Raw genomic sequence first — 25,489 nt, 5'->3', positions numbered from 1 at the left:
TAAACTATGTGGACAAATCTGTGACAGTATGTGTCCTTGCTTGTGCGATTCTCATCCATTGAAAGCTGGAAAACATGAGTAAGATTTGTTTGTGTACTATCAACAATAGCCAGCATTTGTATCAGTGCAAATTAGGGGCTGGATGAGGGCTGTTAGATGCAGCTGGATGAGGTTTATTGGAAGAACAAACAAAACTTAACTGTGTAACGAGGGAGTGCTACTTCAATGTTATCTTATCCTTCCCCACCTTGGACAAGGGCCTAGCAGCTCTAAAATTAGCCGTCACATCTAAACACAGTCTTTGGTGTAGCAGATACTCTTTGTTGGGAACTTGGCTCATGGCTAACGCACTGAAAGCACACTGAAGCCCATCTCAAAATACAGAGATGAAGCCAAGATAGTATACAAATGCAAACTAGAGACACACAGTCCTTGACCGTCCCCATTTTTGTGTGACAAAACAAACAAGTGACAATTAAAAGTTGCTCATTACGACAGTAGAATAAACGTAATATTATAGATCACCAATATTATGTGTAGGGTTAGGAAATAACATTTTTATAAATGTTAGTGCAATACTATAATAATATGAAATTGTATTAATGTTTTTATGAGTGCTTAGAAGTAGGGCTGGGACGGTTACCGCATTACCGCGGTCACGTGACGCGTACCGCGGGTCTGAACTCGTCACCGTCATCACCGCAAAAACAAACAAAAGCTGCAGTGTTTACCATTGCACATTAGCCTAGCAGCTAGCGGAGTTTCCGTCGGTTTATAACTTTATCCCGATAAAACGGCACGGTTGAATGCACGTTTCGTAGCCTAAAACAGAGCGGCTTATATTGGTAGAGAGAGCAACAAGTTAGTGAACTGCCGAGTCGCCCTCTCTGCTCTCTGTCTGCTCAGCTGCTAGATGGGCTGCACTCAGCATTGTCGGCAAACTATTTTACTTATATTTTACTTTATTGACAAAAAAGCTTTCTGAACTGTCTGTGGAATGGATCAACGGAGATGAGAGAAACCCTTGTGGCCCTAAATGACAGCAAAACTCAGTGAAGACTCTCACCTTAAGCTGAAATGGAAACACTGTGCTGCAATCTTTTTATACAGTCTATGGCTGCAACATATGTTGTAAGGTTTAAGCCAATGTTTTTTCGGGGGTAACGCCATTCACTTTACCGGCAGTATTGACAATAGATGACAATTGAGAAGCTCTAGCTGTTTAATTGTTCACTTTTAACTCACTTTACATCAACTTTGCTAACTCTTTTTCCTCTCGCTTTTCCTCACAGCGGCACTCATACGCTACTCTCCGTTACCGCTCGCTCTCCTTGCGTGACCACACGGGCAATGACGGCACTGACGTCACTCACTTAAGTCACCCTGCCATTCTCGCTCTAACTTACGCTACTCTCGTAAGGGGGTTGCAGTTAACTGCCATACCGCAGTGATACGTTGCTTCTTCACCGCGGTAAGAAAAAAAACTATACCGTCACAGCCCTACTTAGAAGCAAACATTTGAAGATAACAAAATGGGGCACAGAGGTAGCATAGCGATGTAATACGTACACCACATAACCATGACAATATAAAGATTTATTAGTACAATCCATATCTATCAATACAATCCATATGATTTTCTAAATGATTTGCATGCCGTCTAAAAAAAATCTATTATATTGAAAAATGTAATGATACCGACTTCAACCAAAACACCCAATCTGTATTTTATTACTATTTACAAGCAACCAAAAAACTAGAGTGCCATGACAAGATTAGTGTGAGGATAAAGTAATAGTATAGGTGAGCCACACTGCCAAAAACAAAAGCAGAAAAAAGAGCTGAAGTACATATATAGAAGTGAGGTTTAAGATTTATTAGAATTGAACGAAAAGAAGGGAGCAGATATGACTCAGTCACAGACTGTGACATATAACAGGCTACTTTTTTATTTAAATACAGGGTTCCAGTAGATGATGGGAAAAGTAGACAGTAGTATACATGGCAATTCATAGACCACCAACGTTATAAAAAGGCAGTGAGTCTAAATCAGTCTAACCATCAGGTACAGATCCTGTTTGAGCGTGTGTGTATTAACGTGTACTTAAGCTTGTGGAAAACAGTGCCTGGGAAGCAACCATGACCTCCCAGTAAGAGCAGGAAGAAAGAAAAAAATCTTGATGAAAGCAAACAAGCATCATGTTCTCATGGCTGTGCAGAGATATTACTATATGAATTTGTTTAACCACATTATTTGTATTTACTAAAATCAAAATTACAATTAATTGAACATTTCACCTCGTTTACGATTAATGAACGATTTTGTTGTTGGTTTTGTTTTTGCCCTCATAGCTGACTGACAAGGTTTGTACTGTAAATATGCTTACTATTATTATGTAACTATTAAAGGTGGGATATATACAGTGAGGAAAATAAGTATTTGAACACCCTGCTATTTTGCAAGTTCTCCCACTTAGAAATCATGGAGGGGTCTGAAATTGTCATCGTAGGTGCATGTCCACTGTGAGAGACATAATCTAAAAAAAAAAAATCCAGAAATCACAATATATGATTTTTTAACTATTTATTTGTATGATACAGCTACAAATAAGTATTTGAACACCTGTCTATCAGCTAGAATTCTGACCCTCAAAGACCTGTTAGTCTGCCTTTAAAATGTCCACCTCCACTCCATTTATTATCCTAAATTCGATGCCCCTGTTTGAGGTCGTTAGCTGCATAAAGACACCTGTCCACCCCATACAATCAGTAAGAATCCAACTACTAACATGGCCAAGACCAAAGAGCTGTCCAAAGACACTAGAGACAAAATTGTACACCTCCACATGGCTAGAAAGGGCTACGGGGAAATTGCCAAGCAGCTTGGTGAAAAAAGGTCCACTGTTGGAGCAATCATTAGAAAATGGAAGAAGCTAAACATGACTGTCAATCTCCCTCGGACTGGGGCTCCATGCAAGATCTCACCTCGTGGGGTCTCAATGATCCTAAGAAAGGTGAGAAATCAGCCCAGAACTACACGGGAGGAGCTGGTCAATGACCTGAAAAGAGCTGGGACCACCGTTTCCAAGGTTACTGTTGGTAATACACTAAGACGTCATGGTTTGAAATCATGCATGGCACGGAAGGTTCCCCTGCTTAAACCAGCACATGTCAAGGCCCGTCTTAAGTTTGCCAATGACCATTTGGATGATCCAGAGGAGTCATGGGAGAAAGTCATGTGGTCAGATGAGACCAAAATAGAACTTTTTGGTCATAATTCCACTAACCGTGTTTGGAGGAAGAAGAATGATGAGTACCATCCCAAGAACACCATCCCTACTGTGAAGCATGGGGGTGGTAGCATCATGCTTTGGGGGTGTTTTTCTGCACATGGGACAGGGCGACTGCACTGTATTAAGGAGAGGATGACCGGGGCCATGTATTGCGAGATTTTGGGGAACAACCTCCTTCCCTCAGTTAGAGCATTGAAGATGGGTCGAGGCTGGGTCTTCCAACATGACAATGACCCGAAGCACACAGCCAGGATAACCAAGGAGTGGCTCTGTAAGAAGCATATCAAGGTTCTGGCGTGGCCTAGCCAGTCTCCAGACCTAAACCCAATAGAGAATCTTTGGAGGGAGCTCCAGAAACCTGACTGATCTAGAGAAGATCTGTGTGGAGGAGTGGGCCAAAATCCCTCCTGCAGTGTGTGCAAACCTGGTGAAAAACTACAGGAAATGTTTGACCTCTGTAATTGCAAACAAAGGCTACTGTACCAAATATTAACATTGATTTTCTCAGGTGTTCAAATACTTATTTGCAGCTGTATCATACAAATAAATAGTTAAAAAAAAATCATACATTATGATTTCTGGATTTTTATTTTTTTTTTTAGATATATTTTATGAAAAAGTGCATATCGTATCTTTGTGATTTAAAAATTGAAGGAAACACACAGATGGACTTTTTATGGTTACTTATTGAATATTTCAAAATCAAAGTATGAAATAAATAACTTCAAACAAAATAAATGATTTTAAATTTTGCCATGTCAAAATATAATCAGCATATCTTGCAAACAAAATACTTGTCAAATGTAAAACACAAGACTTTCACCCAGGAAACAGGTGTTTGTGTCCTGGGAGTACTACTTAAGGGGAACAGTGTTTTAACCCAAACCTTTAAATCTTTTTTTCCTAAATTTCGTTTTGGTGTCTAAAATTGACTGTCGTCGCCACATGGCATTCTTTTTTGTTGGCTTAACTTAACGGCATTGGCCTCTATCATGACCGTCACCACACGGTGACCGGTAACCGCCTAACAGTCACCTTTTGTCGGCTAAACTTGAAATGTCCAAATGACGGACACTGCGTTTTTGACTCAGTGTTCTCCTCCATGTTGCTTCCATGTTGCAGACTGAAAGGGACAGAGTCACATGACTACACACAAGTTAGTATGTTTTTAAGGGAAAGTGCATGAATACACACAGTTGGAAAGTATTAACAGGATTAAAAAAAATAAACTTTGATTACTTTTCGATTTATCGTCCAGCCCTAGTGTTGGCCAATCTTTCTTTGTAAAAATTGCCAAAAGGTTTTGCAATAATAGATGGCTTTTATGATCCTTCTACATATGCGTTTCTTAACAGAAATATAAATAACCAAAACCTTAAAGATAATAAACAACAACGAAATGCCCAACAAACAATCTTTGTGTTTACATATTCTGTTATGTTTTGCACATTCAGGAAGTGCCATGTGCTCAGTGCTGTAGTTTTATGTATAAATTTTTTTTAGTATTAGAGCACTGCAGAATGTTTTGTTTTTGAAGCTTGAAAAGCTATGAATTAAATATCCTATATGGCTTTAATAGAAAAATGTATTTGACGCACCGTGATGCATCAAGATATCGAATCAAAGAGAAGACATGATAATCGTAATTGAATCGAATTGGGAGATCAGTGAAGATTCACACCTCTACATACAACTGTTGCAGAACTGAGTATGTTTACATGCTACTTTCACTATTATTCCAAATCATTCTTTGGACATGTATACAGCACATTTGGAATATGCGTTTCAATTGGGGTTTTAGTTTGTGACAGTTTATGGCCTCTTGCATGTTTACGGCTTACAGTCAGCAATGTCCGTTGCTATTGTTGTTGTACACAAACCAACTAGCCAACCGTTTGCAAGCCTGGGGTAGAGATGCATGCCCAAAAGAAAAGAAGGAGAAATGTAAACAGCTTATTGGGAATATTGTCTTTTCGGAACAAGGTCAAAAACTGGAATATTGCGTGCATGTACGTAGTCAGCATTTGTGATCAGCAATCCAAGAGACAAAAGCTAGACAACTTGTTGAATATGCTTTTACTTTAATTATAGGCACATGCATGTTATTCAGACACATTATTTACTGCGGTGGTAAATGGAAACATTGCTACTGCTTTTAGCCTACTCCTAACAGTAAGTCTCTTCTGGTGCCGAAATTGTTTTCCTTCTTCACAACTCCTCAAAAGGGAAACATGCAGAACAAGCTTTGGACTCAATGCTGCAAGACGTACATAAAGCTGCTGCAATTTATCTTCTTCGCTCTCACACCTACGAGTTACTTCTACTCACTCAGAAAGCTAACTGGTCTGAACCTGCATTACACAGAGCACATTGACCTCCCACCCTACTAACAGTGGCAGACTGCCAGGTTGGAAAGTGTGTGTGTGTGTGTGTGTGTGTGTGTGTGTGTGTGTGTGTGTGTGTGTGTGTGTGTGTGTGTGTGGTCAAACTGCACAGGATAATGGCACAAACACATGGAATTAGGGGAATACTCATCCATAAGAATAACCATCTTACAACCTGTCAACCTTGAGAAATTTGACACAGAGCTCCAACACTCTTCAAATAGTCTTGCATAGCCAGACCAATCTCGACAAGAGCTGGGCAATATATCGATATTATATCCATGGTTTTAAAGGCTGCATTACAGTAAAGTTATGTCATTTTCTGAACTTACCAGACTGTTGTAACTGTTCTATTATTTGCCTTTACCCACTTAGTCATTATATCCACATTACTGATAATCATTTTCACACTAAGGAAAAAAAAAAAACCTCTGGGTTTTTTGTATTTCTTTAAAACAATTAGAATTGTCTTGGGCGGCGCTAAATCCAGGATGCAGCGACGGTGCCCTTGTAAATTAGTTGGGAGGGAAGGAACTTGTTTTAGTGGAACACTTGCACGTGGGAGGGGGAGCCTTGGCATTAAATGACTAAATCCCTGCAAAAAAAAAACGCTACATAAAACAATAAAAGACATATGTCGACTATGTGATATGACTTTTACTGACCCTGACCCTGGGCAGGCAGTAATGCATAATACAGCATTCCCTTGCTTCCTATCTCCCTGAAACTGTACGACCTAGGGCAGACCTCAAATTCCTCTGCCTAAGATGTGAGCCATTCAGCTTGCTATTAGCGTATTTCTCCCACTTGATGCCACAGTGCCTCGCCTGTTCCCTGCAAACAGACTCCTTCTATACGGCATCAGTGTGCAGCCTGCCTGAGGGGGAGGAGGAGGAGCAGCAGAGGGGAGGAAGAAGGGAAGGCTGGGAAAACAAAGCCTCTATAGTCGTCTCTCCAGCCGGGCCAGGTCGAGCCGCACTAGCGGTGGCGAGTTATGTAATGTGACTGGCAGGGCCCACTTCCCTCTCTTCAGAGCTGCTGCACACACTAATCCCCACTGAGGAACAAGCCCTGCTTTAGAGGAAGAGGAGGAAATAGAAGGGGAGCTGTGAGGGAACCAGTGGAGAAGGTGTGATTACAAGAATTTCAGCCTTTCATCTGCACCGAATCGAACACACAGATACCTCCTCTCTCTCAGCAACTCTGCTGAAAGATAACAGTCCGGATGATATCAGCACTGCTGACAGCTGGCTAGAGCATAGAGAGGAGACACCACTCTCACACAAAAAGCCTGTGTATGACATGCAATAATGACACTCATACCTGACTATTTGTAACTGGTAAAAGAAAAGGTGACCTATTTATTCAGTCATGTTATAAAAACTTAATGCTTATTATGCAACAGCTTTTGCTCTACAATCTTGTTCAAGCGTCTCTGCATTAGAGCACAGTATGTGTGAAAAGGTCTTCTAGTCACGACTGATGTCTACTACATTAGTACATTATAGTGGCTTTATATTCACACTTCCATATCAAAGCAGAGCACTGTCTGCCACACATGGAACCCAGATAGGGAGCAGGTAGACAGATATGAGGCATGAGCTTTATGAGTCTTGGAGGAAGTGGCACCAAGACAGTCAAATAGAGAAAGAGAAACACAGAGCGAGAAGAAAAGGTCAAGTGATTACCAGGCACCTCAGTCCGTTCTGCTAACCAAGGAGACCAGGTGGAGGATTTATAGCAGTTAAAAATAAAAGTCTGATTCTGATTTACTTAGCTGCTTGCCTGGAAACCATGTGACTGGCATCACATGAGGGGAGGGAGGAGGAGAGTGGCAGAGGATTTGTGTGTGTGTGTGTGTGTGTGTGTGTGTGTGTGTGTGTGTGTGTGTGTGTGTTTCCAGCCCCCATAGGCAAACAGACACAGCATCTACTCCACTCCTGGCACCATAATAAGCTTTGTGATCAGTTTCCTAGGTTTTCACTGATAGTAAGCAGATATCGGCAGCTCGGCGGTAAACAATAGCAGCTCTTTCTGGTGCACAGCCACAGGCACACAGACATAAATGGATGAATGGATTTTCCTATTAATTTGAATGCACCAATATCGATTCATAAAATCCTGAGATCAATCTTTGCATTTGTGCTTTTTCTCAGTAAACGTGTGTACATCTAAGCTAGATGTTATTGGTAGACAGTGGTTACTTGTTATAAGTTGTTCAGTTAGAGCTGCATGATGTGCAAAAATGTCTACTTTGTGTGTGCGAGTGTGTATGGCTGTGCCACTGTTTGTGCCACTGTGTACGAGAACCCTTATGCGTGCATGTGTGCAGAAGACGAGGAACGGACAGCCGTCCCGTACGTCAGCTCCTATGCAGTCTATGGTCGGCCCGTCCAGATGCTCTCTACATTATTTTTATGTTTAGGCGCGATGTAAAAACACTAAGGCCGGTTACACACTGGATGTGTTGCGTGAGCGTGTCAGCAGCGTGGTGTGTCCGTTTATATTTCGGCTCCTATGTTAACAGGTTAGAGCTTACACACTGCCTGCATGACACGCATGTCTCAGGCGCCGCTCGAGCCGCGCTGAAAACGTGTGCATGCTAGAAATAGGACCGACGTCTATTTTTCACGCGACACACAAGTGTGTTGGAAGCGTTTCCAGGCAAAATAGAAAAAGAAAAGATGTTTGTCATTTTGACACTAATACATATTAGATTTTCTAATATTGCACCTGTCAATACAGAACAAAATATTCTGTAGCATATTTTGCCGTCAATTCTGCTGACGTCTCTAATCAAATCAGTATAAATTTATGTTTAACATGGCATTTAATTTTATCAATGGGAAACATACATGTGTACAGACAAGGCTAGCAGCAGCAGCGCCGCGTCAGACACGTTTCTGGTGTGTAAAGACAGAAAAATCCACGCAGCCGACACACAACAGAAACGCCACGCTCATGCGACGCAGTCAGTGTGTAACCGGCCTAAGGGCACTGCACCTAAGCCGTATAATGGCAGGGAAAACACTGTACTTTATTCAGTCTGTCCCTGCTGGGTAGCTAACACATATCAGGCTGATGTCTTGTCAACACAAACAGTGCAGATGAATTAGTAAGCAGACTTGCTTCTGCCCTATCTGTACTCTAGTTGATAATAAAGTGGATGCAAATTATGCATATTCATGCATGATGACGGCCTAGCAAGTGATGCAGGTCTTTAATTATTCTTGCTCAACTGTTTTGTGCATGTAGGCCTATGGAAATATAGATGTTTGTTTTAGTTGTTTTGCAAAGAAAATAAATCCTTGGTCCACAGATTTATAACCAGGAAATGTTTACAATTCAGCCTAATGTGCACTTTACACAATTTTATACCAAAAGAAACAACAGTGTTGCTCACTTGTTGAATGTAGAAGACATTTAAGATCCCAGAATTAATTCTGTAAAGACATCATTAGTACTTATTTGAACTGAATCTTTAAGGATTGAAGTGATTTATAACCAAATATGGACTTTGTGAATCAAAATTGAATCAGGAGATCAATGCAGATATCCTGCCCTACTGAATAACAACAACAGACTGTAAAAATTGAATTTCCCAAATTAGGGAATAATAAAGTGCTTGTTCTTCTACTGTTGGTGTCAGGGACACAGGCAGTCCAGACACTGATCACTAAGCCACACATTCTTTGTAATATTCAATGGTTTTGTGATTTCTCTATGTGATTTGGCATGTTGTTGATGATACCCTGCCTGTGACAGAGTAGTAATCTTAATTTTGCATTATCTCTACATAAATTAGAAGTATATGCCTCAGGACTGACGTGCCTAACCAGTGAATGCAATCCATGATCGCAACCAGTTACAAGTTAAAACTAAGCAGCGCGTTTGTTGACAGAAATTTGAAACTATGTCCATGATGCTTGTATACAATGCCAGTAGTTTGATCGGTGTGGAACTTTGCTTGTGCTGGAGTAAACACTTGTGCGTGTAACATTAAGATATCCAATAAAAGTGGTCATGCACTCATAATATAAAATGATACATTAATCAGGACTGTCAGCTACAGTCACACTAACCAACAGGAAGGTGTATTTGTGCGTGGGCAATGCATGTGTGAGTGAGAGAGGCTAATGGAGGGCTTTTGTTGGACACATGCTAGTTCTGCACTAGAGAAGCTGTGACCTACTTTTTAGTCCCACACACAGACACAGACACACACACACACACACACACAGACAGACAAAGGGACAGGAAAGCAGAGGTTAGGCGTGCACTAAGCCCCATTCTTAATACATACATTCCAGTGGATAGAGCTCAATGCTGCTGCGCTTTCAGCCTGCCTGTTGGTACAAGCAACTCCTGCACACACAGCCTCCTGCATGGCAGACAATAAAGCAGAGAACCTGATGCTTGTAGTATGAAAGCATATGTATACAAGTACACTCACGCACAAACAGTCTTTCTTTACACTGGTTAAAAGAGACAAGAAGCACTACAGTGTTTGTTTGGTTAAACAAGAGGTACTTGAGCTGCATTATGTATCTTTACTGCAATGATGTTATTTATTAAGAAAATTACAAACATGTCAAACCAAAAACGTGTATTCACGTGTCACATGGCTGACACTAACATAAACTCCATTTCACAAAGCATTAAGACTTAAGAGGAGTATTCAATATTCCTTACATGGTAAAATGATGTATGCTCCAGATGAACGATGATAAAAAGATAAAAGGTGCAAATGTGAAATTTCAATCCTGTGCTCTCCAGTTGCTGTGTTCACAAGAATACCCACACCCAAACACACGCCATCATGTAACGCATATGTATTATGATGCCAGCACAAACCGAAAAGCCAAAAAACATATTTTTCAGAAACAAATGCTTTACTAATAGTGTGTCAATAAAAGCTGCCTTGAGAAGCCTGAGCATCAGACCGATCATCAGGTTAGAATTTCAAAAAGATGTTATTCTTCAACATACCGATTCCATGGCTGTGGGAGAATGTCAGTGGGCTAAAATCCAACTAGAAAAACACCTGCCGTCTGAGTCCACAGAATCCTGAAAAACAAGATGAAAACAAAACCAAGCATTAATTACTAGGACAGCACAAGCAGATTCACATTCCTTGCAACGGATGGATATTGGGGTGGATGCAGAGGGTCATGTTTCTCTTCCCAGCATTGGTTCATCCACAGTTCTCTGGCAAGCTAATAAAGGCCTATGGAAGAACAGGACAGTGGCACTGACATGCAATTGGTGCCCTTTTCGTTTCTTCAACCCAACACTGAGCACTCCAACCATGGTCTTTATCCATTTTAACCCAGCTCTGCACCTACCTGCTGATAAAGAGTACAGATTTGACAACATAGCTCTTTTTTCCCCAAACCCATCTGTGAAGAACTGCTTAATAATATTCTTAAGGCTGATCTATGGTTGTGCGGAGGCTGTACACAGAGCCTACGCCGTAGCCCACGTAAGTGGCCTACGCCGTTCTGAGGATTTCTACTTGTGTGCTGGTGTGTCTGCACGTTCTAGCATATCCCTTTAAAAGAATAGCAGAGCCGGTATGTGTGTATGCGTGGGGAGTGTGTGGTAGAGCGAGTGAGAGAGTGACAGGATTAGCTTCTGAGTGAGTACTGATTTCGGTGGCGGAGACAGAGAAACAAAGTGTCTCCCCTGTGCTTTTTGACCACGGTCGGAAAGCTGTAGCAAGAAAAGTTAACCCTGTCCTTGATGTCATGTTGTTTATGGAGAAGTAGAACCCGGAAATGAGAAGGGGGAAATGAGAAGGGGGAAATGAATTAAAGCTATAGACACAGAAATGGCACGTCCTAAGGAAAGCTCATTGTGGGACTGGCTCTAGTGGCTGTAATTCTGCACCAAGGCTGAATTTCCGGAAAGAGACTTCAGATACAGTATTAGGGGACCATTGAGGCCTATATAAAAGCATCCAAAAAGCAGCATGTCATAGGACCTTTAAAAAGAAAGTACTTACGATTGCCTGGGAAATGCCTTTTACCCCAGTGCTTATATATTATTTGTAAGTGTGCATTTATATCCCTGCTACACGATAATATCAAATAGGACCTGCGTGCAGGGTTTTATAGGATAGACTGATAGTAACAGCTGATAGTACAGGCGGGGTGGCAGGTGGGTAAGTGGGACAAATTAAGGCCAGACCTCACTGGGATGGCCTAAGTGGTAAGGAGGATGATGGTTAGATGCGTATTTGTCTTTGCAGTAGAGTGGAACCTGTGGGACTTTCCCAGCGGGAAGCACAGGATTGACGGATTGTAATAAAAGAGTTTGGGATACAGAATACAGACAATGCCCCTTGATGATCACCTACAAACACTGCCAAGAGACAAGAGTTTTAACCAAGAATTGTATACTATAAAAAGCATGGCTACCCCAACAAGCATAACACTGAAAGCAGACCCTGAAACTTTTGTCACAAAAGGTTAGTCTCTAAATTATACAATTTCCTAACATATACACTAGCAAACCATGGAGCTGAAAGAAGAAAAACAAAAACAGTATTACTGAACAATAAAACATGTCTACACTGACAACTGCCAGAAAGTGACATGGGTGGAGCTGGTTTCAGTAAGAAAATTGATCCCTTATTGTTTATTTCAGTGATTTCACACGTGTACAAAGCCTCTTAGAGATGCCAATGGTTGAAAATTGCATTTAAACTAATAAACTTCAACATTTTGTTATTAGATAGGATAAAGAAAGGCTGTGCTTATCCTCTTAAGTCTTCCTCCTACAGTCAAACCAACCTGATATTTTTCATTTTACTTTACAAAACCTTACAGGGCACTATACAACACACTTCAAATAACACTCCTCTTCATGAAACAAGAAGACAACATACAGGACACATTCCTTTGGCCACAAGAACTGAGATGATATGGACAACATTACTAATAGGTATAGAAATACACAGGATGCACCAGCTCTCGTCAAGGTTAAACTCAGTCTAGTTAGAATGTTTTTACTATGTTGCCGACGTTGGAATTGGGCAGCTGTGTCCGACCATTCCTGCACTTTTAGAATACCGACAATACGTTTACACCCACTGCAAAGGTGAGAAAGCACTCTCTTTTTATTCTCTACACATACATTTCTATCACCTTTCATGTAGGCAACAAAGTGCAACACTATGAATGCCTTGCAGGAGAGGAAATACGTCTGAAAATGTGAGGTGTTATCCCAGAATTTCAAACAATATCGCGTCTTCCCCTTCCTATGAATGCTGGTTTTTCACTATGCACTATCACATCATTCAAACTAGTTATTTTCGAGCATAACCCAACCCTTGCATTTTCCCAAAAATGTAGTCCTTGTATTTATTCAAATGGAAAGATCTCATACAAAATGCTTTTGCATGCACACATATTATTGAAAAATGACTGTCACCGTTTTCCTCTGGACATGCATATTTCCGTTGCTTCCATCAGCATTAATGGTAGAAACAGAACTGTGTTGAGGAAGAAATTTCCAACTAACCCAATATGTTTACAAGACTGGAGTGGTTGTGCACTGGGTGGCATTGAAGTGCTCCTTAGTGACGGTTGCTTCCTAGCTAATTAGCTTTGACTAAGCTACACCAGGAGAGAATGAAAGAGTGACACATTATGTGTAGCACACACACAAAAACTGCTGACGGGCCAAATTTACACAAAACATCAATTACATCCTCAATCAGATAAATCACTAGATAGACAAAAAAAAATATGCATGCACAGGTGTGCATAAACTGGCACATTTATTTTCAACAAAAAGTTTTTTTGGAAAGCCCATAAATCATAGAGCCAGGTGTGACGAGTCACCCAGCTCACGAGACCAGACGAGACACGAGATTGGGTTCACGAGATCGAGACGAGATTTTAACACTATATTAATATTTATAAAAAAACTTCAATGAAGAAATAAGACTGGAAAAATAGTCCTTTATTCAATCAAGTCACAAAATGAAAAACCAGCACTGAAAGGTTTTGCCACAAACTCAAATGACTGGCGTCTCTCCTGTATAACTAACAGTTGCACCGTTACTTATTCCATATGTACGCTGGAGAGACAGTCTCTTCACTCAGAGAACTAAGGTTACAACGTAACCAAGCGTTTTCTGGCAGTAGTTGAGACCAGTTGTTTTGTACTTGAATTTGTCATTGTACAGTAGACAGTTTGGGTGGTGATGGTGCAGTGGCTATGACACGTGCCTTTGGTGTCAACCCTTGAGATCTGGGTTCAATTCCCACTGCGATACATCAACCAATGTGTCCCTGAGCAAGGCACTTAACCCATAGTTGCTCCAGAGGCGTGTGGCCTCTGACATGTATAGCAATTGTAAGTCGCTAAATGACAGAGAGAAATAAAGATTATGTTATTGTTTCACAGTGATTACGTTCTACAGCACAAATAAATTACCATCAAACACTCAACAGATGATTTTTGTGAAGACAGATGCTCTTTTCTCCTCCTCTGCATTTTATTAATTGTAGCACTAAACAAGGAAATAGGCTACTCTAGTATTGATTTATGACCATTATAGGACAAAAGGGAGAACATTTCTCTTTGTTTAATATCATTAAAAGTAGAGTTAGATTTTGCTATCCGTTTCACGACTCATTTAAACAGAGAAAGAGTGGTCTGCGCGAGACAGCGCCACAGTGAACTGCACGCTGCGCACCCGTGTCTCGGCCAAGAGAGGGTGGGGGAGAGAGAGAGAGAGAGAGAGTTCTATAACGTTCTAACGCTGGGTTTTACAGGCAGCTTTTTTCTTCAGCTATCGCTCTGCAAAAGTTAACTTGAACAGATGGTCCACCGTAGAGCCAGCCCATCTCGAGTTACTGAGCCTGTGCTGAAGGTATTGCTAGCTCCGTGGCTAACCCCTTTCACTTTGACCAGCAGGTAGCAAGCAAAACACGGCTTGGATCTTAAAGAGTTGTAGCATTTATTCACCGACAAATAAGCTGTACACACTGTGCACTGCTACGTTCACAGCTATAGCGTAACTGCTAACTTTGTCGTCACACCTCCATCTCTCTTCTTTTCTCCCTCCACCGCACACTCCCTTATGTGTGGGCTGCAGCGGCCGCAGTTTGCATTTAGGATGCTTGCTAGTAACTTACCCCTGATATTGTTTGTGAACTTATGGATGGCAGTTCTTCATTTGAGTGATCGAATTGGTGGTGTTGGAAGGATTTGACATGGCATCCTCCTTGCATTATTTCGACCTTGCAAGTATTGTATACTGCAATACAATTTTTTCACCATGAAAAACGTCCAGACCGCAAACATTGCTTCGCCTTCAGCATGTAAAGCCTGTGTTGCATGACTGCCTAGTCTGCATCAACGACAGTTCACTTACTGGATACCGGATGTCCTTCGCCTTGCAAAACTGTGTATTTCGGGAAACAACAACAAACTTCAAGCCAGCAAGCTACACCCTGAAAATGGCATGTTTTGAAGGAAATTTGAATTGTGCAACAAGGCAGGCCTGCTTGGTTCTTTTGGGGAGAATTATTGTAAAGATTTACAAAGAATATGTTTAATGTTACGGCATCTACTAACTGGGACATTTTGGGACCGATTGTGGCAGGATTATGGTGAACGAATTATCGTTACACAGGGCGATACACTGATAAGAGCAAATTACGTTTAACCATGTATCCAGCTAATTTAAATAGCTCACGCTACTGTATTGTGTGAACAGTTAACGTCACCTTTTATTATATCTTGTTATATAAATCTTTTATCAGGGTGCAAATGTTCCACAAAGTTCCTTCCCCGAGACCATTTTGCAGAGTCACCGTCTCTGTGTCTGGAGCTTAGCATCCCTAATATAAGATATGTAATATTTGTGCACTAGACCATGCAATGAAGCTAATGAAAAGGTCAGAGGTGGAAGCTCAAACTCCAAGCTAAAGTTGGGCTTCATTTAACCTAGCCTTATGTCAAAAGGACTGCCTCCACACCATTTGAAGCCGAGGCCAAACATTCAGCATTATCATGCATAATTACAGCACATCTCTAGTTCAGCATCACCATGACAACATGTCTGCATATTTAATTCTTCTGCATGTTCACTGGACATGTCCCTGTTATCTAACAGCTGAAATATCAGCAGTGCGTTTTACAGCGCTTAAATAAGCTTAAAACAATGGAACAGAGAGACCGCTGGTTCCATGTTGATGACCAGTGGTGGCACATGATGTGTGTGTGTGTGTGTGTGTGTGTGTGTGTGTGTGTGTGTGTGTGTGTGTGTGTGTGTGTGTGTGTGTGAGTGAGACCTCCCCTTGATACTGTGGGATTAAGGAGGAGACAGGGGCTCTAATGCTGGCTTCAGGACACAAGCATCTTTTGTCTTGCTTCTCTGTCATTTGGCATCTGATTACAAGAAGATCTTCCATTACAACAAACTGGTATCGCTGCTGCATTTATATGGGAAATCAGGACCATATAACACGAAACACACCAGTGTGCCCCCCAGGGCAACAGAGCACCTCTCCAGCCAGTCCTGTGTCTGCCTGTCCTATCAGAGAGCAGATCAGAGCCAGCTGAAAGCCGACCTGGAACAACAGCGCTGACCTCTGTCTGATTTCATAAAGCGTGACAAGCCTCGTTCACATCATGCAGGGAGATGGATTCACAATCACACTGCAGCCTTTTGTGGAGTTCATTTGAGGGACATAGTAAGCACAGGATTAGAAATGTTGGCACAGAATCTAAGCAAGACAAACCTAACAAGTAGTGCTGTTGGGCTTGATGAAATAAAGCATGTTTAGCCAAAGCAGTCTGGTAATGGACTTCTGTAATATTACATTAGCTTAAAGTTGTGTTGTTTGCTGTCCAATCAATAGCAATGTGTTAAAAACAAATACGGTCCCATGGATCGAAATGGGTCTAAGGTTGTGTTCGGACCGACTTTAGCCCTGTATGAAAAAATGCAGCCCTCTTATTGATTTGGATGAGGCCACTCTGTCAACATAGTGGGGGTGCCAATGCAGAGGGTCCAGCCGAGAAAACGCAGGGCTGTCCTGCATTCAAATTAAACATGGCTCAACTTTTGTTGGAAAGCTACGAGACGTCACCCGGCAAGGTGCTGCGTTGGCCAACCAAATATGTGGAAGTGCACACTTCTGATAGATTACTTACCGACGTGAACTCTACTCAAAATATTTTTTTCTTCAGTAAAACTATTAATACCGTACAGTACAAGTCCTGCATTCAAATGTTTACTTAAAGTGAAGAGTGAAAGAGAGGCATTATCAATTTACTTCACCGGTGGCCAACAACATAAAAATCTATAGCTGTTTGAGCCATTTTAAGACAGCCCCCCAGGCAGTTGCCTAGAACGCCTAAAGTCTGCTCTTGGCGTTTTTTTACTGTGAACCAAAGTGTATTTCATCAGTGTTTCTGACTGTGAGTAGCTGCGACTTGGGTATGTGACGCAACTGTTATTTGTGTATTGATCAGGACCCAAGGAAGCGCAGTGTCTAGTTTGTAGTTTTTTGGATGAGGGATTCCATGAGAAAGCTGCCAGCAGCAATACCACAGGTTTCAGCAATCGTTCTGTTCCGAACAGGCAGGTTTTCAACGGGCACGGCAATAGTTATTTTAACACAGGACTGTTTTCGGTGTGAACGTCCACTCTCTAATCTGTCATTCTACGATTAGGGATGTAACGATTACCGGTTTAACGGTAAACCACAATAAAAATCTTGACGATAACAATTACCGTTTTCATTTAAAATATCATTATCACGGTGGATTACCATGGTGTTGAAGCCGTGTGTTTTAATCCTACCCAGCTTCATCCGAGTCTCCTGAAGTTGCCGCGCAGGCGCAGTGCGTAGCCTCCAACGTGCGTTTCTTGAAGTTGGAATCATCACAGCGCTCAGGACATTTATCAGCCTATTGCCTATATTTTTGTAATATAATAAACACTGTTACACTTTTTGAAATGATTTCAGCTTGTGTAGGCCTATCAGTGCTTTCTGAACATACTTTTAAAAATACCGCGATAATACCAAAAACCACGATCATTTTGGTCACTATAAACATGAGGTTAAATTTTCATACTGTTACATCCCTATCTACAATAAAATTATTATCCACATTACAGTAATAATTCTGCCACAGCAATGTGCTTTTGATTAATAGAAATATTTCAAATGAACTTTGATTACTGATGTTCAAAAAATACTTATGAGATCGATTACCCAACTAGCCAAATATAGAAAACCAAATATATAACCTATTGTGATTTTTTTTAGTCAAACAAGTTTATACTGTTTAGTTATATTGTGACAAACCTCCCACTCTGCAATAACGAAATTACTTTCGATAAACAAACAAAAAAAAAAAAAAAAAAAAAAATATATATATATATATATATATATATATATATATATACACACACTGCTTTTCTAATGCTTTCAGTATACTGCTAAAATGCAACAAATTACATGTGAAATGAAATTACTTCCAACTTTATAAAACAAAGTGAACATTGAAGTGATCACAAAAAAAGGCACCAATAAAAGAGAATGATAGTTAACATTTTAAAGTGCAGTTTTCTAGTGATACTTTCTTTTAACTAACTCAAAAAATCCCTCAGCAGCCCCAATGTCGATAATGAACCCACCCCTATGTTACGTCTGAAACCAAATAAACAATAGGAAGCAACAGCAGCTCAATACAACCACCTGGGTTCGGCCTGCAGTATGTCAAAGCATCAGGTATCGGAGCTTATTGTAATAGCTCCACTAATTAGATTGAGTCCTCTGCTCTTCTATGCTCAAACACTGGAGGGGAAATCGGACACTGGAGGGTGTGGGGAGACAGCTGGGGGAAGAGGGAGATGGGCCAGGGGGAGGAGAAAGAAAAAGATGCACACCACACCTCTCATCTTCAAAAACATCTACATTATTCATAAAGCCTGGCTTCTGCAGGGAGGGACCACAACACACTGATATTTCCAGCATGAGCAACCAACACAGACAGCACATTGGCAGCTCTATCTGAATCAGTTGAATCTAAAGACCAAACACACTAGTGCGAGATTAAGCATTAGCATAGACGACGTAATAAAAAGCAAATGCAAAGAGGAGGATGAGAATGGGTGAAAGAGAGAGCGGGGAGTTTTTTTCTAGATAACAAAAGATAAAAAGGTGAGTCTGTCAGACGGCTGGGATTGGTTGATACCAGCTGAATAACAAACCAGCTAATAAAAACCTGATATTAAATGAAGGCAGATAAGTCAGGGGAGGAGGAGGAGGAGGAAGAGAAGGGCTGCAAAAAGAAGGCAGCCGTACTCGTGACACAGTAAGCAACAGCGCTTGTTTGTTCGGCTCAGCCATGCCGCGGCAAGCTCAGCTCAGCTCCCCTTGCTATGAATCTTCTGCTGTTGTCAAGGTAACAAGCTCTCTGGATTGGGAAAAAAAAATCTTCACATTCAAAAGAGGTTTGTTTTTTTTAAATGGTGGCCTCAACCTAAAACTTGCATGTGTTCTTAATATACAGCCTGTGCCATTTAAACATTCCCAGTACATAACACAGAGAGTTTTCACTGACGTAGCTGGAACGAAAATGAAGATAGCAACAACAACAACAACATAGTGGTTGAAACCTTCATAATATTGCTGTTCAGAGCTGCTTCATAAACATTAATCAATGTTTAATTCAATTAATCAAAGGCCTCATCAACAAGACAAAAGCTCAACCAAAAAGTCTCGTACCTGCTAAATACAGTCCTATCTGACAAGGTGAAACATCCATTGGACTGTACCCAGTTACTCATCACAGGGATTCATATAAAGAAGTTAGGGTATAAACCAAAATCATGCATGGTGGGCTCAAGTATTATGACCAATTACAACCGGGGCTGTGAAAAAAAAAAATAGTGCAATCTAGCCAGATTTATTGCGTGTTAAATCCCTAAGTCTGTTATTTGTGATTGATATCACCACCAAAGCCAGCAATTCAGTGAAGCACAAAACTATATTATCACTTAAAAGTCTTTAAATACACATGTAAAAACAATCTATCCTATCCTATTTCTGCCCAATATTGCTGTAGGACACTTTCTATGAAATGTTTGAAACAAGGATGTTTATTTGAATGCGCAGCTTGTTTTCTGCTCTTTTAAATCTTATTATAGGCCAAACCATGAGAATGCAGAGGGGGGCCAAGCAAACCTTGGCTTTGGATGTAATTAATGTTGACAATTGAATTAATTCTGATGTTAAGACAAATCAGCTTTGGATCTGCCAAGTCACCTCAGCGGCCAATCTAATCAGTTCCACCCACTACAACTTCAGATTATCATTAAGTATCCGTTTCTTTCAATACTTTATCAATTAATTAGTCTATATCATAAATTGTGTAAAATGTCAAAAACAAGTCACCAGAGCCCAGGGTGTCTGCAAGGCAGTCTAACACCCAAAAGTATTCATCAATTAACAATGATATGAAAATGAGAGGAGCAAGTAAATCCACAGTTTAGAAGCTGCTAATGTATTTTTATCTCTTACATAATAAATTCGTTTTTGAAATTTACTTTCCAGGGTTTTCTCTTCCATTATACGGCTTATGCGCAGCACCTAAGCCTTTTTGCGCACTACCTAAGCAATTGAACGTAAAAATAATGTCAACAGCATCTGGACGACAAGCCAGCGCAGGGGATGGGCATCCCCTCATTGTCTTCTACACATATGCCGCATGATGGTTCACGTACAGTGGCACAAACATTGTCACAGCCACACACACACACACACACACACACACACACACACACACAGACACCATGCATGTTGCGCACACAGCGGCAGCTGCAGCCCACACGTCAACAAGTTTGCGGTGGAGAGAGAGAGGAAAAATAGAGAGGGAGGTGCATTTGTCGCTGAGCATGAATTTAGCAGCAACATTATAGCTGTGAACGTAGCAGCGCAGTCTGTGTACAGTTTATCTGACAGTGAATACTTGCTACAACTCCTCAAGACCCAAGCAAAAATCCTGTGTCCTGCCTGCTTGCTATCTGCTGGTTTAAGAGGGTTAGCCACGGAGCTAGTGACAACTACAGCACAGGCTCACTAACTTAAGGTGGGCTGACCTTTAAGGTGGACCAAGCTGCTCGTCCAAGTTTTGCACCAATCATTTCTGCACTTATACTTATCGGGCGGAAAATGCATCTCTCAGGTTAATGTTTAATTGTGTACTGTTCCTGTATAAATAAAACTACATTACATATACTCTAGCTATTGAAAGGTTAAAGCAATGATACTAAACGGCTGCTCTAGACTAGTTAATGTCACAATGTTAATGTCACATTTGCTCATTTCACACACTGCAACACTGCTGACTTCGAACACGTGTTGAAAACACACTTGTCTGAAAGATGCACGTCAAAACAGGCTCTTCTATTATTTTTTTTTATATAAACCTACACATCAGTGTCAACAAGACGTGGGTTGGCGTGGGTGTACTTACTGCCCTGCAACAGAATATGCCACTGTTCTATTTTACAGCACTGGATGACGCTCTAGAAAAACAGCAGTACTTTTCAGACTCGCTATCTCCACTGGCACATCTTGGCTACTGGACATTGATTTCTTCTCTTGTCAGTTGTAAAATAATATACCAAGGTAGAAGAGCATTTTTCCCCACACAGGCGGACTAAATGGTGGATTCTAATACCCGTGAGTTGTCAAAGCACTCTTTTTCATAGCTTTGGTCAATGACTAATGGCTAAATAATTTCAGGTAAGCTCATACACTCTGGCTTTTAGTCTTTATCACTCCACTTTTTTCCATAACACGCACACAGAGCAGAACACAATCATATCATTCAGTCTTTTGTAGGAAAGATAAAATCCCCTTATCCTTTGTCTAAAATGGACTTGTTTCTTGATTACAAATCAAGAGTGCATTCATGTCCCATTAACGCATGTTACTAACTTCGCTAAATTCACAGCAACCAATATTTTCTGGTTGTCTTCATTAGTGGCCGTGTACATGCAATAAAAAACAAGAAAACCGCACACATTCTCACTAATGCTGATACCGGCTCTGCAGTGTCTAGTGGACGAGTCCACTGTATATATTCCTATCCCTAATCATGATATTGCATATTGAGATAAGAACTGGGATGTGGCACTTCAGCCTCCGGTACTTAATTGCCAAATGTCTGGCAAAAGGTAGATTTCATTTGAGAAGCAAAGTTTCATTCAACTATCTTGCAACTAAATAAGCACTGTTTTTAAAAAATGGCATTTTACAGTAAGGATAGCCAGCCTATTCACTCACACTGTGATTTGATTCTCTACAAAGAAAGCTTGCTCTGTCATTCAGCCTCACACACAACCTGAGCGTTTCCACAGTTCTGCCATTTGTCATTTTCTGTTGCCATGGTTGCGGTGAAAGAAAAAAGAGAAAAGAGCTCTTTGAATATTGGAAATGGAGGAGCAGCAGCACATGGTACATTATCGACATCAACACCCGCACATGCTCTAACACCACAGAACACGTCGACTGTGTCAGTTCTGGATGCCTGCGGCCATCCGTTCACCCACACAATTCAGTTAAAAAGTAGCAATTTAATAAATATCTTCAGTTGACACACATTGTCTCCACACATTAAATCATATATTCAGCTATAAAGCCAGCTCACCAGTTCTACATATGGATGTGAAACTCAGATTTATATCAATCCAATTTCTGTTCTTCAAAATACAACATGCCTCTTTACAATATGGAGCAAACACGACCAGAAAGATTATGTGACAGTATGGTTCCACAGTGAAGGTTTGATAGCTTGCTGCATGTGAAAGTGTATACGGTAGGGGTGTAACGGTACGTGTATTCGTACTGGACTGTTTCGGTACAGGGCTTTCAGTACGGTGCGCATGTGCACCGAATGCAATCTTTTGTGTGCGGAACATAGGTAAATTTTCGTGTCACAAGAACATATTAAGTGGCGGAAGTCTCCGCGTTCAGCGCAAATCCCGCCCTGCAGCTGATTCTAAAGTTTTCATTGGTCATGTCAATATGTCAATCACTGTACAGATTGCCTACACCAAACACTGATCTCTAAACCTACCCGCCGTCACTGTAACCTAAACCAATGAAATCGACTGCAGGGCGGGATTTCCGCTGAAGTGGTTCGGGGAAAAAAATAATAATCACACAGTACGCGCGCTGTACAACAACATACACGGCACGCTTTAGCCCAGCTTCTCGCTAGCTAGCGTCATGGCCAATGCAGACAAGCCCATAGACAGTACGGACAAGCCGGAGCTCGAAGAGCCACCCATATCATTAAGGTCTCCTGTTTGGGAACACTTCGGTTTCCCAGTGAAATACGTCAACGGACAAAGACTAGTCGATAAGACGAAAGCAGTGTGCCGACATTGCTCAGTAATGATCGGGTATGTTTCTGGCAACACTTCAAACTTGTTAACGCACTTGAAAAGGCACCACGCGAGTGTGAACATCACTACTACAAGGAAAAAAACGACCGTAATTCAAACGCAGCTCCCGTTGGCATTTAAACAGACCTTTGCTGGTAATTCCGATCGGGCCAACACAATAACGAAGGCAATTGGTGTTTTTATAGCAGCTGATCTACGACCATACTCGGTTGTTGACAAGCTGGGATTGATAATGCTGCACTGTAATCCATAGTTATTTATTTATATTTTTCATTATATTTTATTATGCGATATTGGTTTGAGACTGAGTATTTTATTTAGTGGAGAACTTTGCAGCAGTATTTTATTTCTTATTCTTTTTTTATTTTATATATATATATATATAAAATTTATTATATTTTATTAAAAAGTATTTAAAAAAGTGTAAACAAATTGTTAAAAAGTTTATAGTAATAAACAACCTGCAGTTTAATGTTTGCATTTCTTTCCCTTACTGTACCGAAAATGAACCGAACCGTGACTTTAAAACCGAGGTACTTACCGAACCGTGATTTTTGCGTACCGTTACACCCCTAGTATACGCATCATGCATGATGCCACGGTCACCTTAACAAGGATGTCAGTGTCCCTCTTCTCCCTTTTGACAGGCTTGAGCCACACACAAACTTTCCTGAGTTTTTCTCTTAAGGCGCTGACACACCAAGCCGATAATCGGCCGTTGGACAGTCTGGCGAGGTCAGTGACTCGAGTCTGTTCGGTGTGTTCCGTGCCGTCGTCGGCCCGAGGGGCCGTCGTCCTTCATTTTGGCCGATTTGACATGTATAATCGGCGGGGCGGGCACTGCTGGCAGTCGGACTCAAAGGACCCATCTGATTGGTATAGTGCTAACCCAGAAACGGGGAGCGGAATGAGCGTGACTAGAGTCTCTCAAAATCTGACGAAAATCTTTTAAACTGACCTTTGTTGATCTGAAACGAAGACAGATTCAGCAACTGCATGGCTATGCCTATTTCAGAAACACGTTTGGTGAACTATTTTAGTACAATATGAGATCGTATTCTGAACAAGCCGCCGTGACAGTATGTCTTTGAATTTCTGGAGAAACCAGACCCACGTGACGCATGCGTCCAATCAGCTGCCGGTTTTCATTTTTGGGCGACAATACAGATTAGCGCCGCCTGCTGTTATGGAGATGTATTACGTCTCGTCGCTCTGGTGTGTTCCGAGGCACTTTTTTGACCAATTTGGGGAGACTGATCAGCCCGACTGCCTTTTCTGCCGAGGGTCGGCCGTTGGGTTGGTGTGTCTGCAGCTTAGAGCTGTAATCGGGCCTTAAAAGTGCGTCGCAGGCACACAACTCTTTTGTCTTTCGTCAAGAATGAGTCATTTATACATTTTTTAACATCATTTATTCATGACTAACATAGGCTATAGGCCACTTGGAAGTTGGAACAAAGAAATAAAATGAGTCCTCCAGAGGCCAGCCTCTGTTTCACCTCCTCAGCATCCATTTTCGCGCTAATCGAAACGCACCACCTGACCGCTCATTTACCACGCAACCTGGAGCGCAAGCCCGAGTCCGTGCCGTGTAAAATGATAGAAATTAAGACCGAATCCGACGGGACCCGACGGATCCTGTCGGGTTCGGGCAGAGATCTTCAGCTCTACTGCAGCTTTAGATTTCTCATTTCAGCCTCATTGGAAAGCTGTCTAAACGCCAGAGCGGGGTGTGCATGAATCAAAGGAGTGTGAAACTACTGCAAAGCATACAGAGTGGGGAAATCGCACAGCAATCCGTGGTTCTGCATGTATACGATAAGACAATAAAACTCCCTAGAGTTATCACTGACAATAAACATGGTACATTACAACACTATCTGGGGTAGAGTATACTTAAGCTACTAATGTTAACACCGATTCCCAATGAGGGCTGTATACCATGAACATACACACTCACGCGCTGTGAATGTATATGTTATTTTTTTCTCTGACTCCAAGGAGGGGAAAGAGAAATCACACTAGTCTACTGCAAAGGGCTTTGAACTCCTCCAGATTAAAAGCAAGGGACAGCTCTCGCTAATCGCTTCGGTGGAGGTATGACTGCAGCCATGTGCACACTCAGGAAGAAAAATACAGGACTTCAGATGGTGGCCATTTAATACAAATGCTTAGTGTACATTTTTAAAGCCAATTCGGGCAAGATGTGAGTGTATTGAGAGGGGACCCTGATTAACTGCATACCCTTCTTACTAAAGGTTATAACTTTCAACACAACAATTAATAACCCACAACTAACTCTTTAGCAGGGAAAAACACCATGGCACACAACAATTTTTGACACAAACCATTTCTAACAATAATAA

At 41.2% G+C, this 25,489-nt stretch overlaps 1 protein-coding gene across 3 annotated transcripts in view; it reads right to left on the bottom strand.

Moving 5' to 3' along the window:
* Positions 1 to 25,489, bottom strand: part of ankrd11 (ankyrin repeat domain 11) — a 121,040-nt gene that overhangs the window by 76,384 nt on the left and 19,167 nt on the right. For 2 of the 3 annotated variants that reach the window (XM_031276568.2, XM_031276570.2), the window contains exon 2: positions 10,667 to 10,744. The gene's annotated coding sequence lies outside the window, so the exon portion shown is untranslated. Of the gene's footprint in view, positions 1 to 10,666; positions 10,745 to 16,285; positions 16,301 to 25,489 lie in introns of those variants that run through there. The other variant, XM_031276569.2, reaches the window with a different exon arrangement.

The sequence above is a fragment of the Sander lucioperca genome, chromosome 3 (genome assembly GCF_008315115.2).
Source record: "Sander lucioperca isolate FBNREF2018 chromosome 3, SLUC_FBN_1.2, whole genome shotgun sequence".
NCBI classification, from domain to species: domain Eukaryota; kingdom Metazoa; phylum Chordata; class Actinopteri; order Perciformes; family Percidae; genus Sander; species Sander lucioperca.
The sequence above is the reverse complement of the archived record's forward strand: the minus strand, read 5'-3'. Positions and strand labels throughout refer to the sequence as shown.